This window comes from Bactrocera neohumeralis, chromosome 3, assembly GCF_024586455.1.
Source record: "Bactrocera neohumeralis isolate Rockhampton chromosome 3, APGP_CSIRO_Bneo_wtdbg2-racon-allhic-juicebox.fasta_v2, whole genome shotgun sequence".
NCBI lineage: Eukaryota > Metazoa > Arthropoda > Insecta > Diptera > Tephritidae > Bactrocera > Bactrocera neohumeralis.
Window position 1 is genome coordinate 5,489,850 of NC_065920.1, and position 20,022 is coordinate 5,509,871.

At 37.4% G+C, this 20,022-nt stretch overlaps 1 long non-coding RNA gene across 2 annotated transcripts in view; it reads left to right on the plus strand.

Annotated features, from left to right (window-relative positions):
- LOC126754126 (uncharacterized) overlaps positions 1–20,022 on the plus strand; it is a 62,358-nt gene that overhangs the window by 35,323 nt on the left and 7,013 nt on the right. For both annotated transcript variants that reach the window (XR_007666262.1, XR_007666261.1), the window contains one exon: positions 3,796–3,824. This is a non-coding gene — a long non-coding RNA (uncharacterized LOC126754126). The remainder of the gene's footprint in view (positions 1–3,795; positions 3,825–20,022) is intronic.

Sequence of the window (20,022 nt, forward strand, 5' to 3'; positions counted from 1 at the left end):
TACTCACTTGTCTAACTCTTTGTTTTTTTGGTTGTCATATAGCTGGAGACAATTTCAAAGAGAGTAATTGAATAAAAGTGGTGTGCTTGTTTATGTGTCAGTATAGGTGAATCACCAGTGGGTGGTTTTCCCATAGAATTTACAGCGCCATTTTTGAATTTAATCATTTAGAGCTTTGCGTGCCACTCTCGGTTAATACCTCCCGAAGTTGACCAAACTAGACTGGCTTGCATTGGTTGCTCTACTACAAAATCGTGCCGTTATTGTGTAGGCTATTATAAGAATGCCATACGCAAAAGTACTAAACACCCACACTTTGGCGCAACCAAAATGTCAGTCCCACTGTTGCAGCTTGCAATGCCAGCTCAGCGCTTTCTAAAATGAGAACTTCAGCTGAAGTGCCCAAGCCAAAAAGTGAACCGCTGTATTAATTGTTGTTGTCGTTAACATTGTCGGCACCATTTCAGGCTTCAGCGCCGTAGTCGGCTTTGTCAGCGACGCGCGGCCTAAGTCCATGCCTTCATGCCGCCGAAGGTCTGTTACATTGGTAGGTCGGCTGGTCGGCCGACTGGCGCAAGAATGCCTTAGTCAGCTCAAGCTAAGCCAAGTTGTGTTGTTGCCTTGTCTGGTATGTCGGCTTCTGCGTCACACAGCCAAGTGCTGCCACGGGCAAAAGCAACGCGAATAATTTCAAACAGTTAATACATATAAATATATATGTATGTGTGCGTGTGTGTGTGGCATATGTGAGACGTGCTGTGTGCTGCAGGCATGCACAAAATACACAAACAAATTGGCACAAACGTATGCGTCTATGCCGTTGGTATGTCTGTCTGCCTGTCTGTGCTGGGGTTCGTCCACCCCGCGTTCGTTCGCGTTGCGATTTTATAGCTCAACGGACTCACATGCCGCCAGCATGCGCATAGGCTTTTGAACTTTTCGTCGCTGTTGTGGTCGGCTCACATGCCTGCTTTTACATATACCTATATATGTATGTATATACTTCTGTAAATATGTTTATCAAAATATACTAAACACTGCAAATGTGCATATGCGCATATAATTACAAAAACAAATGCATGCATGTATTTATGTATGTGTGTGTCAGCATTTGTGCTTCTGTGTCTATCCGTCCGCCGGTGTGCCGTGTGTTTGGGTGCCGGCGCAGCCGACCATAACCTAACACAACTTTACAACTTCAACACTCGAGCTTTTACGATTGTTGTGCATTTTGCGGCATTTGGTGGCAAGCAAAAAAGAAAGAATAAATAAATTAAAAATAATAATGCCAAACGATTAAAAGTGCATTTTTATTGTTTTGTGAAATTTTGTTGTTCTTTTGTTGTTGTCTGGTTTTTTATTTAGTTCATATTTGCCATAATTTTGCTGTTCATTATTTTTATGCGATTCCTTTTAGTCGCTTGTGAATCGCCGTGGGCGTTAATTTGAAGTGTCTACGCACACACACACGCAAACACACACATAAGCATACTAAATATGTAAAGTCACAATGAAAAGATGCTGACACACATTTTTACATACATACATGCGAGCGCTTAGCATATTTTAAGGCGATTAAGCAGGTGTTTCCTTCAAATAAATTCTGCTCATTTGATTATGCAAAAAACAAAAAATTAAATGAACTGAAGAAGTCTCTGCAAACATTAAAGAAATTATAGATTTAAATATGTGATCATAAACATTTTAATGAGATTTAAATAAAGGGATGCTTTAGGTGAAAAGTCATCGGAATCAAGTCATGGCAATAAGACGGACTAATAAATTTTAATACATAAGACTGGTAATAAAAACAAATAAGGAAGAACTTAAGCCGGCTATAACAGCGTAGCGATGTCTACACCAGTAAAGAAGAAGAAGAATAAAAATAAGGAAGAACCAAGTTCGGGTGTAGCCGAAAATCAAAACCGGCTAAATTCTTAACGAATTGTAATAATATATCTGACAGTTTAACATTAGGTTAGGTTAAGATCTCGATCCTAACAGGGATCCCGCTTAAACAGCTTAGAGCGCCGAGCCGTTGTGGTACTTAAAAAGCTCCTAAATACTGGCTGGTAAGACCATTACAAATCGGCGAAGCGCTTTGAGCCTCCCCCAAATGTATTGAGACAGTTAATGACGGTTTCGGCTATGTCTTCTGGTTTGCTGATGGGAAGGCTAACCGAGATGTTCCAACCATAGTCTGGCAAAAGCAGGACAATAGAGGAGAAACATTTCTGACGCATTTATTTATGGATAAAAAACGCATTTGTTTTGAGAAATTTTAATTTGGCTTAAATGGTTTGGGAGATATCTAAATTAAAGCTATTTAAGGGCGTGGTTACACCCACTTCTTAAGAATAATTTAAAATCCCTTTTAGGTGCTTGTGTACTATGTTTCATCAAATTATAAATTTTTACTCAAGTTATCGCTTGCACGAACAGACGGACCGACAGATGGACACTCGGACCTCAACTCGTTTTTTCAACTGACACTATAACTTCACCAAGATTTTTAAGGTTAAGCAACAAAGCTGAATTGGATGATTTCACTCTCGAGCTACTGCTTAGTGATGGTACAACCAAGTGGTAAACTGACGGCTCGAAAACAACAGAGGGAATAGATGTAGGAATCGCAGGAGCACGCACCAAACTCTCCATACTTATGGGAAAAATTTCGATCATTTTTTAGGCAGAAGTCTTTGTCATAAGTCAGTAAATAGAGATAAACCAGAATGTAACTAAGTGTACCTCATCTGGCTACCCGATCGCAAAGGTATAGCCGGAAACGATCTGGCCGATAAGCTCGCTCGCTTCGCTGAACCCATCATCGCGGTGGGTCCCCATACTATAAAAGAGCTGCTCCGCAAGGAAGTAGGAGTAGGCAGAGAGAGGTATTGGCAACAATTCCAAGGCATGCACCATGCCAAGTTGCTAATAGGAGATTACAAGCTCAGCAGGTATAAATATGTAATCAACCATCTAAGGGGTTAATTCAGACTATGTACTTGTCGCATTCTATATTGGCCAATGTAAGCTGAAGAAACACTTATGTATGTATACAACAAGGGGGTAGCTTCTTGCGTAAATTGCCGCTTGTGTGACAGGCAGCCTGAAACGCCACAACATATTCTAATTGAGTTCATAGCAGTCTGGAGATGCAGGATGAAAGCCCTTGGATTCATGTTTCCAGATAGGGATCTTCGCTAGCACCCAGCAGTTCATGTATTGGCCTTTATCAATATGCTGGGGCCAGATGAGTTTTTCTGATTTAGGAGGAGGGCACAATAGACCTAAGCTCGCGGCGAATCCCTCGCGTATCTATCTAATTGACGCACGATTTCGACTATTTCCGAACTCTGTTAAATGGCCGGTGCAAATGTTAATGGTAAAGATACAAAGGCAATCAAAGTTAGCCAACTTTAAGCCCAAATGTGAATTTTTGAACGGACCCAATGTAAGTCCGACACATATGCCTCACAACTTACTCTTGAGTTCTGGGATTATTTGTTGAAAATTATTATAATATTATTAACTAAAACAATACGGTTTTATGAGAGGAGGATGAAACTTTGTGCTTATGGAAGTGAAGTATATAGCTTTTTACTTTTTGAATGGGATCAAAGTAGTTTCTTATAAGCAACAATAGTAGAGCACTATATTTTTAAAAAATATTGTTATGCTTCGGAGCCCAAAATTTATTATTCATAGCATTCAGTTATTGAGTGATAGTATATATATAATATATCATTTACTTGAATTGTATTATAATTGAATCTGCTTTATTTTTATTTACAGCAAAACAAAAACCGGAGGACCTTAATGAGGTATGTTTAAATATTTTTTATATTGTAAATTTTTTTTAAGGCTATGATCTATAAAAGATCAGTTTTTAGTGCTAATGAAGTGTATTGAGTATTGTTTTAGAAAGGTTTGGTGTTTATGGGGTTTATCTCGCAAGCTGTTTTCATTAAAATAGTTGAAGTTGGTGGTAAATTGACCAAAAATTATAACAATCACAGGAATTTTTGTATACAAAACTTAGTATTGAGTGTTGAGCTTGAACCTTGCTATTTATTTTTTTAAAATAATATTGAAAACTGTGGGGTTTACTTCAAAATAAATTTTCAAGCAACAGAACATTTGGTAACTTCCATATATTAATTTGGGCATATTGTAGTTATAATATAAACTGAAGAACAACAAAAATATAAAATGCTAATTGGGAAAAATTCTGGAAATACTTCAAAATGTTGCGAAGTCAGTCATTTTCTCACAATATTTGTGTATAGACACCAATGCCCTAATGTCTCTTACATAACACAAATAAATAATATCACTTAATGGCAATCTTTCCATTTGCCATTTGCACATCCACACACACACAAACAGAGCATACAGACATAAATGCAGATAATTAAGATGCCAAACGATGCAACGATGCAAAATAAATTATTGAACAATGCAAAAGGCAGACGACATCAGTAGTGGCAAGATAATGGCAGCCAAGCAGATAGACAGATTGCCAGTTGCAAAAACATGAAGGCAGGCGAAAGCCACTACATACACACGCATCACATACAGCTGGAATGCTACGAGCGGTGGTGCGACGCAAGGCAGAGCCAATCGTTTATTCATACACAAAAGTGTGGACGAGGGGGCAGCATTTTGCGAAGCGCTGGCTAAGGTAGCCAGATATGAAGAGTACACAGCAAAGTGATGATAATTTTTCTTTTTGTTAAATAAATAATGAATAAATAAGTCAGCATAAAAGCACAAGCTGCCTATAGGCGCACCTTTTGCTCACATTTATACAAATAAAAACAAACAACAACAAAAAAAAAATACAAAAACCAAAATAAAAGTAAAGTATATAAAAAGAAATGTGCTCGCCAGATAAGATGCAAATATATGTGAATGAGAACGCTGCTGAATAATGAGACGAACGGCGAAGACGGAAGCGCATTCAAGGGAAGCAATGTAGTGCAGTGACATGCATACGAATGTTTTTGTAGAAATATGCTGCAGAAGAAGCTTAAGAGAGATAAAAAAAGTATATATTTATAAATATGTATGTAAATATATGCATCTGTATCACCACCCACAAGCGTCAGATTGCATTTCCGGCAACTAGTTTCCAGCAATTGCTGCTGCTGCCACTTGAACTTGCCAATTATATTTGAATAAGAAATTAAAAATGAGTGGTTAAACAATAAAAAAGAGAATAAATTAAAATATTCTCTTATATGTACATATGTGGCAGCTCAGTACAGAAAATAATACTGCCATTAAATATTTATTGAGGCAGTGGTTAATTTAGAATGAAGTTGAAATAAAAGAAATTATGGTTGGATATAAAGGAAAAACTGTAAAATCTGTGATAATTAAAAAAAAAAATATATATTTTTTTTATCAGAAAGTCCTAATAAATGTATTATTTAACAGAAAAATACCTTATTCAAATAGCAAATGGATTCTGTTAGCGGTTATAACAACTTGCAAGTCAGAAAGGCGTTTCTTTTATAATTCGGAGATGGTTTTCTGAATAGTTTATTTATAAAATATTAAAAAAATGTACATTTACAAAATTTAATGTACTCTGGATATCGGTGATTCATATTGAAAATTTGAATACGCTTGTTCCCGTGGCTGGTTACCAAGAGGACTTATGAAAAAGGTATTCTAGAACATTTTTCAAATTAAAAATATCTGAAAAGAAAAGAAAATTGTTATTAATATAGATGAGTATCGTTAAGAATCGAAGAACTAGTCAAAATTTTTATATTTGACAAAATAGCGGCTTTCCAAAAAAAGAAGATGAAAAATATACCCTTCAGAACGGTGTAAAAAATCGAAAGTAGTGACAAATATCGGATGCCTTCGATCGATTTATTTTTAATTATATTCATTTAGTACGAACACTTTAAGCGCGTTACCATAATGCTTGGATACGCTTTTAATAGTAAAAAAACGAATTAAATTCCATAAATTCAAATCTGGTAATTCGCTAAGAATCCTTCAAGGTGACGATGGGGTTAAAATATAGTTTCGATTCCACTGCCAGTAAAAATAATTATTAGCACAAACCTAGTAAAAGTTTAATAAAGGCTTACATGGGTTTCCTCGGGTAAAAAAGCAGCGTTTTTCAACATGTTTTTTCTAATTAAAAAAATTAAATATTTTATTCAAATTTTATATTGTTACAAGCATACACTATTAACCAAAAAATTCTGAAATTTTTGTAAAATTTCGGCCACTGCGGCGCCATTTCCGGTGACCCCTCGGAAAAAAGATGCACCCGCGTTGGCAGAATAACTCCTTACAGGATCATCTAAAATGAAAAAATATGTGTTTTAGTTGAAACCTTAACTTAGAACTTGGACGAAGGAAAAAATTTGAAAATTGGATTTTTCGCAAACATTTTTACAAATAATGAAAATTTCAGTAGAAATTTCCAGAAAAAATACTTGGCCCAAGTCTTTAAGAATTATATCTCAAAGACCTATGTAAAATTTCGTGAAGATCGGTTGAGTAGTTCTCGAGAAATCTTGCCAACTGACTTCAAAAACACACTTTCGAGAAAAACGCGTTTAAAGACGGCGCATTTAGCCTAACTAGCCTCGAGCCAACAAGTTCTCAAGGCTGTGTTCCCGAAACTTGGATTAACTTGAAAATTTAGAACAATTTTCTACAGATATTGTAGAATTTAATAATAAAAAAAACATGTAGCCGCATAAGACGATTTGGGAAAATGAAAATTTTGGACAAATAACGATTTACTTCGCAACATAACCTCTCCTGCTTTTTAACCAGGGATACACCTTCTTCTTTAACCCGAAAGTATACTTTTTTGGAGGTATACAAAATTGCCGCGATATTGGCCTCAATTTTCTTTTAAACAATATCATGGCACAAGGACTTAAATCTGGAGAATACGCTGTATGGAACAGCTGTAGCCTAATTCAACCAATGTGCCATACGACCGGAGAAATGTGAGCCGAATATTGTATTTTTTCTATGCAAAAAATTTATACAACTTGACTTGTAATCAGCTCAATAATTCGGCAGCGTAAAGACTTGCGAACTCTTTACGAACCCATTTCTGACCAATGTGATGGTATTCACGTTCTTCGAAACAGGTTCGTACACGATGTCTATTCTTACGGCTGTTCCTTGGTTTCTGTTGCGTACTAGCAAATTCGTATTTCATCGATATTCATTAAACGACGAAGCACCTTTCTTACGACAACTGGGTCCACATAACCGGAACGTACCCGGATTTTTAACCGAACAAGGACTAACAACTTGGTAGCATTTCTCCAAACTATTTCAGGCATGCTTTGTACCAACACAGCAACAATAACAACAACAAAAACTTAAAATTTCCACCGAATCGCGCTTAAATGGAGTCGAACACCACCACAAAAACAACAAAAACTTAGAATTTTCTACAGCTCGCGCTTAAATAGTGCCAAACACCGCTGTGAAGCATTCCCACGGTAGCGCTTGTTGTCCGAAGTGAGCAACAGCGTATTCCATCAGGCTGATAGTTCTCTCGTGTCCAATATTTCATGCACGATATGACACATACAGCCTTTGTAGATGCCCGCTTTCTTAGTTATACCTAACCATCTGATCTATTTGAGCATGGCTACAAGCTCTCTATGCTATTTTCCTCTTTAGCTGCTATTATAAGCTAATTTTTTAGCAAATTGCTCATGGCTCCCAAAAATTATGACAAGACATTTACTAACATATTGTGGACCATAAAAACCTCAAAGCCGTTTACGTAATTAGTAGGATTAGAGCAGCAGCTACATTGTAAACAAGAGTCATCAACACACGCACACGCACACCATGCACCGTAGGGATTATGTGCCCGTGGAGTTGCGCCATTTATTACTGTGAAGCGTCAAATTAAGCTCAACTGAGATAGGCAAGTGTTGGGAGGAGAGTCAAAGACTCGTGCTCCAGTACACAACTATTAGCAGTGCCACATTTACAACGCACCGCAAAGCCAAGCATTAGTAGGCAATCGAAGCTACTTAGCCGAGAAACGCATGCCGATGCAGCCGGACGCGGCGGTGCAAGGCAGCACTATGCACCCTTGAGCAAAGGCTGCGATAACAAAGGTTCTATATACACACATATAGATTTTTATATATTTATATGTGTATGTGTGTGCATTAAGCAAAAATAACAACACAAAAGGAGAGGAGAAACAAACGTCAGCAGAAATAAACAAAGGTGATTGCAAGTTTGCGAATATAAATGTTGCTTACAAATGCTATGTCTGTATGTGTGTGAATAATATTTGCATGTAAATATGTGTATGCGTGCATGTGGTAGTGCAGTTGCACTACAATTTCAGCGTGCGTGTGTGAATGAGCGCTTTTCGTTGTCACTGTGTGGCGGGGAAGTGCCAACTCTTTCACAAACACATACATCCACACATATACACAAAGTGTATATGTACTGACATACCTGTACCAGTTATAACTGTGTGCCGCAAACGTGCCTGCAAGTTTAGCTCAACTAAAAGCTACCAATACAAAGCCAGAACCCCACACATGCTTGTGTGCTTGTATGTGTGCGGCGGAGAGTTGCTGTCGCTCATTTCTGCAAGCGCTCCGATGCCTTACGCTCTTTCAATGCCAATCGATGCGCTGCCACACAACTTTGGTAGCTCGAGGTACTCACCGGTGCTTTCGCGAGATTGTTGTTGTTGCTGTTTCTGCACATGCTGCCGCTGATGCTGCGTTCGCTGCCGTTGCTGCTGCTGCGGCTGCCAACGATGCTGCACGTTTATGTCATTGACCTTTGCAATTGCATCTTGTCTGCCGCATACAACCTACCTACCAGCCACGGCGCGCACATATTTGCGCTCGTATGTACTACATAAGCTTCCGCGCATACTTACACACAAACACATCTTATATGCACGTACATATATGTATGTGTGCTGTTAAGCACACAGTGGAAGCTATATGCGAGGCGGCGAATAGCTGCTGTGGCACTTTGCATCTGCAATACGCGCAGCTGTGCTCTGCAAATATCAGTTTTGGCCCCCTTTACCGCTTGCAACTCTTTCGCTTCATCGTTGTCATGCTTGTGTGGTGCCTTTGCCGATACTCTACGCTGCCTGCTCCAAAGCGTGATGCAAGTGGCGCGCAGCAATGGTGGGCAAGGGCGTTCGATGTTCTTCGGCATTCAAGACGCACACGCGTTCATTCTTATATGTATGTATATGTACATGTATATGTGTGCGCTCAGTGCAGCGTTGAAGCAAGCACAATAAGCAAACTCACGTAAATGCGTGTTTGTATGTACTCAGCTTCTCACATATAAGCTTATATATATAATTTTAGCTCCTACCTCCGCAATATGTGCTGATCTGCTGTTGGCTTTGCTCGACAACTTATGGCATTATTTTTCAATAAAAATAAACCGACCTTTATTCGTATATACATACATATGCGTATATACTTCTATAAGGACAGTGGTGTGCGGTTTAATAGCAGCATCTTAGAAATATTTATGTTAATAGTATTTCGAATTCATTTCGTTAGGGTTAACAGACGTTCGGTTATTAAGAGAAATAGTTGATTAACATATTTTCAAAAAATATTATCAACTTAAGATCGCAAAGCAATGATTGACACCTCGAAAGGTTACGCTGAGTTTTTGGTGGGATTGGAAAGGAATCATCCACTATGAGCTGCTCCAGCCTGGTCGAACGATTTATTCAACATTTCACTGTCAACAACTGATGAGATTAAAGCAAGCAATCGAAAAAAACAGCCAGAACTGTTCAAAAGAAAGGGTTTCCTCTTCCATCAGGACAACGCTAGAGCACACACATCTTTGATGACTCGACAAATACTGGGAGAGCTTGGTTGGGAAGTTTTGTTGCATCCACCATATCGCCCTGACCTTGCACCGTCGAACTACCATTTGTTTCAGACAATGCTGAACTACCATAATGGAGATAAAGTTGGCTACAAGTGAAGCCTGTGAAAGTAGCTTGTCGCAGTTTTTCGCCGAGAAACCAGAAAAGTTTTACACGGTTGGAATAATGTCTCTAACGGAAAATTGGCAAAAAGCGGTCGAGCAAAATGGTACATACTTTGTTCATTAAAGTTCATTATAAATATAAAAAATAAGTTGAAGTTTGATTAGAAATACGAAAAGACTTTATCGACTGCCCAATATAAGATATACAGATGCAAAATTATGCGCTGTAAGACCCTCTACTTCTGTTGCACCGACGCTTTAAGATGCTTTACAAATACAAAGATTTCTTACAAGAACTTAAAAGATTTTGATCGGTCAGTTTGTATGCTATAGTGATCAGATTTCAACTATTTCTTCGGAGATTACTGCGTCGTCTTAGACAATTCAATGATAAATTCGGTGATGATATCTCGTTAAGCCACAAAGCTTTTCATACAAGCTTGAGGTCGAGTGTTCGATTTGTATAGCAGCTATATGTTATAGTGGTCCGATATCGGCGGTTCCGAACTTTTCAGAAAGATATCTCAAGAATTAAGGCACTGGCTCGCGCATATACAGAAGGACGGGCACAAGGACATGACTAAATCGACTCTGCTCATTATGCTGATTTTTCAGATATATTTTGATAAGGTCTTCTACGTTCAGGGTATAAAAAAGATAATGCTGGATCTACTACTTCTGAAATATTATATTTTAGGATGCAAGAGGCATGTCTGAATAATGACTTCCTATAAATTGCTATATTTTTTCTCACCACTGTACACAGTACTGTATGTCGTGCACCTTTTCCACGACTTTGATTGACCTCCCCTCAGTCCCAACTTCAACTTCTTAATAATAGGAATAAAGAATTGCAGCTCATATATACCATATACATACTTACTACACACACACATACATACATAAAGTGCGTTTCTTAATTCACATTTCTTATATACATTCCTGCACAAAACTATATCTTTATTCATATCTCGTCTTTCGTTAGTGGCATGCCACACAACTTGCGCTTCCCAGCGCTCCAGCAGTTACCCTTCTCGGTAGCGCCTTGCCGAATCCGTTGAGACATGTGCGCATCCGTGGTGCCGCCTTGAACTGCTTCCTACTGCATCGCAGCAGCTTCCCACTCAATTTAACTTTTTCACTTTTTTTTGTAATTAGTTGCTTTGTTATGCCCTTCTGTTGCAATGTCGGTTTTTGTGCTTTAATTTTAATTAACGCACATTATGTGTGTGATAAAGAAATTGTTTACGTAAGTAGATCTCTAAATACGTATGTGTGTGGGGGTAATTGGCGTTGAAGCTTGTTTTATTAAAAATGTGATTGCAATAATGTTTAGTGATGTAAAGACTGGAAGCTTGCCACTTTTTATCCTTAATTCTGAGGTGCATGCAACGGCGTCTTCGTCTCTTAATAGACAAAGCAGAAGATAAACGGAAGCTGCCTTTTAGTTCTGGAGACTAATATGAAGGGAATTTATTCTTCATTCGCCATTTCATCCTCCAATCTTGACTCGGAAAGTGCAAGTTTCACGCCTTCATCTTGTTCAATTTAATCCCCCTTAAACAGCTGAAGGACTCTGACAACAGAGACGTGGATTAACGAACCGCCGAGTTTGGCAGTGCCAAGTCCACTTCCATGATCATAAGAGCTTTCTTATCTATTATTTATAAGTCCAACGAAGTCTGACAATTCCACTTCAATGATTAATGAGCTTTTCTACCTTTTACTTTGAAATCCCAGTGCCGAGTCCACTTTTATGACCATTTAAGTTTTCCTACCTTTTATTTTGACATCTCACGAGGCTGGGGGTGATCTACATCATTTGGTATTCGTTGGCAAGATCCGAAGAACCCGGGCAGAGTCAGTATTGGGAGGGAAAGAATGGGATATCTCAAAATCTCTTCGATTAATTCTTAGTTAGAGGGTTAAATTGGAAGCAACATAGCACCAAGGGCGCCATTTCCAAACTCCAGTCTATTCCTCGTTTTCAAATCTCACATGAGCTACATATTCCTTGAATAACCATACCAATCTCTTATTAGCACCCCGGCATCCCGTGATCCCAATTGACTCTCTTACACCTTGAAGACGGTCAGATATAAGCACTGCTCTCCGATTCCACTCTTCGTGGCATATTTTCTTTGCAACAATCATACATACCCAAATCTAAAACGATAATTCTTTATGAGGAAAGTTTCCTCGTTTTGCGATCTCTGCCGCACTGCAGTTGACAGGCCTTCAGTATGCCTGTCTTCCATTTCGATATAACCGCTGCTATACGATTTCATTCTTTGGGGCTTATCTTTTAAGCTACGATCATACACACTAAATAGAAAATTTTTTCTAAGGGAGGTTTCTTATATTTTTTTTTTGACATCTCTGCCTCTCTCTGGCAAACAACAGGCTTCAGTTGGACCGTTGGACAAAAGTCATTGTACTATACGAATAAGAGTTTAGATAATTAGAAATAAAAGAACATGTGACTGACCCTAAAAAGTGTATATATGTATGTATGTGTTTTCATATGTATTTAACAACTGCTGATATTGAACGAAATTAAAGAAAGCCAAGCGATGACCCGATAAAAAACTTAAAAACGAAAATGCAATAAAGAAACTTCCACAATATGCTTCAAAACACACACAAACAACAAACACTACAACAATATTATATGCTGGCTACTCCTTCATTTGATATTTATTTCTGTCAATGCTTTTTTTATCGATGAAATTTTAATTGGCATTGCTGTAAGATTTTGACAAACTGATAACTAACCATCTACAAACGAATACAAAATGGTGAACCGCAATTATACTTGAGTTGCAAAAGGTGGAGAGGTGGTGAGTAAAAACAGCACACATATTGTATACATATATATGCATTTACTACTGTGGGCAAAAAATAGTAAGACTTTGTTCATAATTTAAAAATTAACCCATAATTCCGAGCTCTCGCTACATATAGATAGGGTTGTAGCTCTTGTTCAAGGAGTTCGGAGTGCACCACATCTCGATAATCGAGGAAAGGAATTGTCAACATAATCTTGATTTTTGACCTGCTTATACGTGTTTTTTTCGGCTTTGGCTTATCTAAGCCACGATATTTGGCCGATTGATTGTCTGTTTCCGGGTCGTAAGCTTAGATCCAAGACTGATCGCCAGTAACAATACGTTTCGTGACATCCTGGTAGTCGAAAAGCATTGTTTCTCAGACATTAACGCGATGCTGTTTTTCAAAAAAATTGAGTAATTTTGAAACCAATCGTGCTTTCACTTTTCTTGGGACCAAATGATCTTTTAAAATAATTTCAATGAATCTTCCTATATTCCGATGATGGCAGTAAGATCTTTGACTGATAATTGTCGATTCTAAAGCTCCAATTTCTTTTCCAGTTTTTGTCGACGAATTTCACTCATCGCAAGAAAGATCAGCGTATACCAAACACTAACGATTATTTTGATGTGGCATTTGGCACAGATGTAGAATGTAGAAATATAAATATATACATATATCTAGATGTCTGTATAAAATCGTATTTAAAATCTATAAAAAGGCCATCAAACGGAAAAAGTCTTAAAACAAAGAAATGCGATTTTCTACAACAAAGAATAAGGCGAAAAAACACTTCATAGCAAACACTGCCGAAAAATGCCGAAAAACTATTAAAATCCAAAACGATTGTCAATTCTTGCAAGAGCACACAAGCGCACACAAACAGATGTGTTGGCAAACGCCACTCATGCATAGGCCAAAATCAGCTTATACATATTCCAGCTTACATATTTTCGCTTTTTTATACACACACAGACATACATAGGTACATAATTGTGTATAGCAGTGTTTGTATATTTCGGTATGCCTCTACTACCTGCCTTCAAATATTCAGCTGACATTTTTCCGCATGCAGACCATGACCCACACCAATGCCAGCCGACCAACCGCATGCGAATTCGGAAGTGCTACACCAAATCTACACAGCACACCGCTACACGCACACATACGCCCACAAACACTCACACTTCCCCACATTTTAGCTCTTAGCGCTTTTCCATCACTCATACACTCGCACACGCGCTACAAAAACAACGTAAAATTGAGTTACACTGCAACGGCGTCGTAACAAAAGCGGCAACAACTTCAATATTGCAATAGCAACAACAACATTTTAAGCCGTAAAAACAACAGTAACTTTTTTCCTTTATATTTTTGTTGTAGTCGAGAGAGTTGCGCTCAACGTGAAGTAAGTGAACAACAACACTTGACTGACTTACATAAGCACAGAGACACCACACATACACACATGCAGCTGTATGGGTGATTGGTAAACGCTCGCCTACAAGTAGAAGTAGATGTAGATATACTACGGTAGTGGGGCTGGAGTTCGTGGGTAGCTGTGTAGGGTAGTGGGTGCACCGCCAATCACTGTTAAACTATGAAATTTGCTCGGTTCATCACCGAATTTCAATTACAATTACCAGACCGCCATTAAGTGGGGGTACATAAATGATTCATATATACATATTTACATACATACATTTACATATACATATATAGGTGTACATGAATATCTTAGATATGTAGATTTAATACCAACGTACGTTTATTAAAATTGTATATAAGGAGCTCTATATCTTTTACAGTTAGCTTTATTTGAACGGTGCTCTAAGTTCATATTTATTTCCATTTGCAAATTTAATTACTATACTGCATTAAGTGATTATTGGTTTCGTAGTTTTAATATATATAATTTTTTTTTACTTTTATATATATGTATACGTGGCACACTTTTAGGCGATTTACCTGTGTTTTTTAGTAACATACCATCTTAACTCAATAAATCGATTGAAATAAGCTTAGATATTTAAATATGCTTACTCAGCAGAAAATTTGATAGAACAAGAAATATGACTCTAATGGACCTCTAACTAGTTAATTTTATTGTACTTTGCGACAAAAAGGTACCCGAAAATTGTAAATCAAACTCAAGATATTTAGTTATTCATCAATATTTATTTTTTTGCCACCAGATATAGTCAACTTATGTCAACGATTTTTCCAGTCTTCGAAACACTTTTCATTAACGCTTTTTGGGATGGCCCAAATATCCTTCGAATTCATTGGCATAGACTCGCGAGAGATGTGGAACTCTCTTGCCATCTCTCTGTCATTTGCCTGATGATTTTCAAGCACCATATTTCACTTTTTTAATATTTTCATCAGTTGAAGAGGTCGAAAGTTGTCCAGAACGATGCATGTCTTCAACGATCTCTTGACCGTCTTTGAAGATTCAGGTAGGCATGTGTTTTTGACAAAACTGAATCACCGTAAGCTTTTTCCAATATTCCCAATGATTCTGTACACGAAAATTTATTACAAATAGTACACAATTTTAAAAAAATTCAGTATTACCAACCTAGCAAAATACAATATCTCATACCTGGGAAATTTAATTACAATTTCCGGGTGTTTTTCTTAAGCCATATTAACTTTCAAATAGGTTCCTGAAAGAACAAAATTGAACTATTTACTTAAATAACCAACTGCCAAGGGTTGGTTGTTATACTAAATGGCGTGATAATTTTAGAGATTTGTTATTCTTTGAGGATACTCGGTGTTTTAGAAGCAACAGTAAACCATAATTGCTCTCGCAAGCTTTGAATTCTGCATTTCGTCAACTTCTGAAGTGAAGAAGACCTCCCTTGTTTGGCAGCCAGAAGCCTTACTTGCAATGAGTTCACAAATCATATAGTAGAAATTGCATAAGGAAGAAAGGATGGAAGAAAACATTCAGTAGCTGTAAATTAGTCGTCTGTAGAAAAAGTATTATTATCATATGAATCACATAGATTTAATGAAACAATAAACCTCTCTGGGAATAATATTAGGAAACACTCTTAACCACAATATTCTGGCAAAAGTTTATACAGATTATTCCGCCTATTCTACCACAGTTTGGCAGAAACTCAAGAGCACCTGTTTTTTTTATTTGATGGTACTCACTGAAGGATGAAGTTAATTTCTAAAATTTTATAGGAAATGCTTGTTCTCGCTATTTCCAAGCACAATTCTTGAATTTATTCGAGGCTAAGGATCCAAAAGGTACTGTGGAAGGGAAAAGGCACAGTTCTATTCTGCCGAATAAGTTGAATTTATTCAATAGCTGAAAAAATGGAGTAACAAATGTAATAAATATAATCATGAGATCCATATTTAAAGCCAACATTCACAGTTTAGAAACCCAAAATTCATTATTTCACAAAAATCTGGATATAATATAATTATTAATGCTTCCCTTCTCATGCTTAGTGCGCATAGAACATTTAATTTGAAAAGAACTGCAACAAAAGCATCGTAAAAATGGACGAATACAATGTAGGAAATAGTTATTTTTACGCATTCAGTTATATATATATATATATATATATACATATGTATATTTTTACAATTATACACGTAGATTTCTGTTGACGAACATAAAAAGAGCAAAAATTAAATAAGACCTAAGGAGCATGGAAAAGAAACGTAGACGAAAACAACATCCAAACGGCTACAAACATATACGAAAATAGTAGTGCATACGAGAACAATGCGAGCAACAACTGTATACTCTAAGCATCGTATAGTGGCAGCGGGAAGAGGACTCAACAGTGAAACAACAAACATTCAGCAACTTTAGCAAACAAGAAATTCGAACACACACAAACATAGATATACACAGAGGCAACGGCACATGAGCAACGAGCAGAAAGACTGCTGCTCAAATAGGAAGAACAACGATAAAGAACAATAGCAACAACAACAGAGACAAACATAATCAAACAATCACTCAAAACAGCAAAACGGCAAACAAGCAACCAACGAAACGGCGAAGCGAGGCGAGGCGGGGCAACCAACAGCATACCGAGCGAAATCGTCCTATCCCACGAAACCACAACTTTAAATCGGAGCAACGGTTGTCACGATGGACGCGATGGAGCAGCACATACCATACAGCAGCGGCGCGAATACAAAGTCACGAATGGCAAGGCACAACATAACGGCAAAAGGTTAATCAACTCTGCAAAGCAACGTTGAGCAGCGTAACGAATGTAGCCGGCAAACGATTGATGGAATAAATAGTAAATGGTGGAATGTGTGAGCATGCGAATGTGCACGAACACAACAAACAATCAAAGCGACGGCAGCGACAAGAGCAGCGATAGCGGCAACAGTAGCTGCAGAGTTAGTAGCAGTGGCAGCTGCAAGCAGCCAGCATAAATGTGCGCTGCGCGAATTCCAAACAGTGCTCCCAGTGCGGAGTTATGTGTGTGCTCATGTATGTGGTGTGTTGTTGTTGTAGCACCAAGCAGCGAGTAACATTGACTCCCAAAATGGAGTTCAGGGAGACACATTGCTCCATGGCAATGGCATTGAGCGCAGCTCATAATGCCATAATAACAACAACAATAATAGTAATTGCAATAACAACAACAGCTACAAACTATTATCTGCCTAGAAATATGCTACAAAGTATGCGCGTTGAGGTGTATGAGAAATTATTTGAGAGCGGAAAAATTTTTATTAGAGAGCTGAAGAGTATGAGAGTAGATTTCAACAATACGAACCGCTTTCACAGTTTTTAACAGCAAAAATGACACTTTATTATGACAGTGAGTTGCTACTCCCATGAGTAGCTTACTATCAAATTTTTTAATACGAAGAATACATTTTGTGGCACACTGGTTGGCTCTCTGAGCACGCTCCAAACGTCAACTATAGCTACAGCCTTATGCTGGCATTTTATTGTTGTTGTTACTGTTGTTGTCAATAGCGGTTGTGCAGCACCTACTAAAGCTACGCAAACGACTTCACAAATTGCTGACTTGTTCCCGCTGCCATACAATGGCAAGTGCGCAGATGTTACGTATACGCAGCGGTGCCACCTTAGGTAGCTCTCAGTTGGGGTAGTACCTGTCAGGTATGGATTTTGCTGTTGCCAGCATATGCGTAGGTGTGTGTTTATGTTCATGTATGTATGCGTTTGCACATTTGTATGGTTTGAAGCATAAATGTTGCATCAATTTTGCAATGTAGGTGCACTTACACCTTAATGGAGGGGAAGGTCATTAATATGAGTGCTTGCTTTGGCTGTTATAATTATGTTTATTTGTTTGTTTTTGCTGCTGTGCAGTTGTGTACGATGTTCCCAATGCTTTCATGCAGAGAAGTGGGTTTTCTGTGGGTTCATATTGCTAATATATTTTAGATTTGGTGTTATATACATATGCAGATGTGACATAACCAACTAAATAATTTTTTGTTTCTAATTTTCTTGTTATATATTTATTTGGTTTTGGTTTCAGGATTATTGCTGTTAATATTTAAGTAGTAGAACTTTAAAAAAAGTATTAAATTCTTCACCAGTTTTGAAAGATAGGCCCATGCCTTTATAATTAAAATTGAAAAAAAAAATTACCGAAAAATACCCTTCACAGCTGCATTTTGAATAACATAAAATGTTATAAAAAGATCTCTATTTCCATTTTGAAAGGTCAATTTTATGGCTTACCGCTCACCGAAACATACTCATCATATTTGCTTTCCTAATCACATAAAATGTTATAAAAAATCTTTATCTCCATTTTAAATGGTCAGTTTGTATGACTGCTATATGCTACAGTGGTTCGATCTGAACAATATGTTCGGAGATAGTGATATTTTCCAAGCCATTATTTTCGAAGATAACTTGTCTAATAAAAAACTTTTCCATACTGATACCTGATTTTGAGCGATCCATTTGTATGGCAGCTATATGCTATAATGGTCCGATTAGGGAGTGTCTGACAAATGCGCAGCTTTTAAAGGATATAAGCATGTGTGCAAAATTTCAGACCGATAACTAAAAAATTGTTGGACTAGTTCGCGTATATACAAAAGTTATCCAACATTTTCTGCTGCTTGATATCAAACTTCGTGGCAAACATGATTATAATTACTTTGAAATTGTCTTTTTATCAATACTTTAAAAATTTTTGAAGCAAAGCACTTTTCCTTCACCCACACCCTCAACGACAACGATGCCATTGTCCTTCGAGCATAATTTTATTAGTTATTTATTTTACTTATCAAGTAGAGCATGAAAACGCACTGATTTGTGGTCAGCACAAAGCTCTCTACACATCCCCATTTCTCAGTTCCCACCGCATAGCCATTTATGCTCTCCCACTTGATTTATTTGTTCATGGAAAACTAATTAAGGCAACTATTTGCGGTCATCGGCAGATTAGTTGAGGAATTTGAAAAAAATGCGTGTGTACGAAATTTGTATGCCAACAGTTTTTACACTATAGTGAGCTATTGCTTAGAAAACTTACTATATGTTATGTGCTCTTGTATTCTTTTCCAAAATGTTGAGCACGAATCCAAACACAATTTCCAAACCTCTCCTCACCAAAGGTATGAAAAAGTTGTGAGACCAGCTTAGGATTATAAAATATTTATACTTTGATGTACTAAGTTGGGTGCCAAAAACATTAATAGTTATAGTTATAATAGTTAGAAAGAAAAAAAAAATTTCTGCTCAATTCGCTGTTTTGTTGAAGCGTTTGGGCTTATCAACTTCAGTACATAAAACTTTCAAAGCATTTTTCTCTAAACTGCATTTTTTAGAACCAGCCATAGAGGCCCTCTTGGAAGAGTTGATGCCGAAGATTGTTCCAGTGGCTGCTATTTTATATCAAGATTAGATTAGATTAATCTGGTAGGCCAATAAGCCACACATAGACCAGTTTGGTTTTTTGCGATACCAGATGGAGTTCACTTGCTAAGTCCAAGAGGAGTAGTCATCAAGTAGGATGCTTGCGCTTGACGCGAATTTTATTGGACTCTGCGGACTCACTGTCGATTATTTTAGATCAAATACCAATAAAAATGTTTACCAATATAAATTTTTACACATACGAAGATTTCTTTAATAACGCCTGAAAGAAAGAAATATGATTTCTTTTCCTTTTCTACCACAATTAATGACGA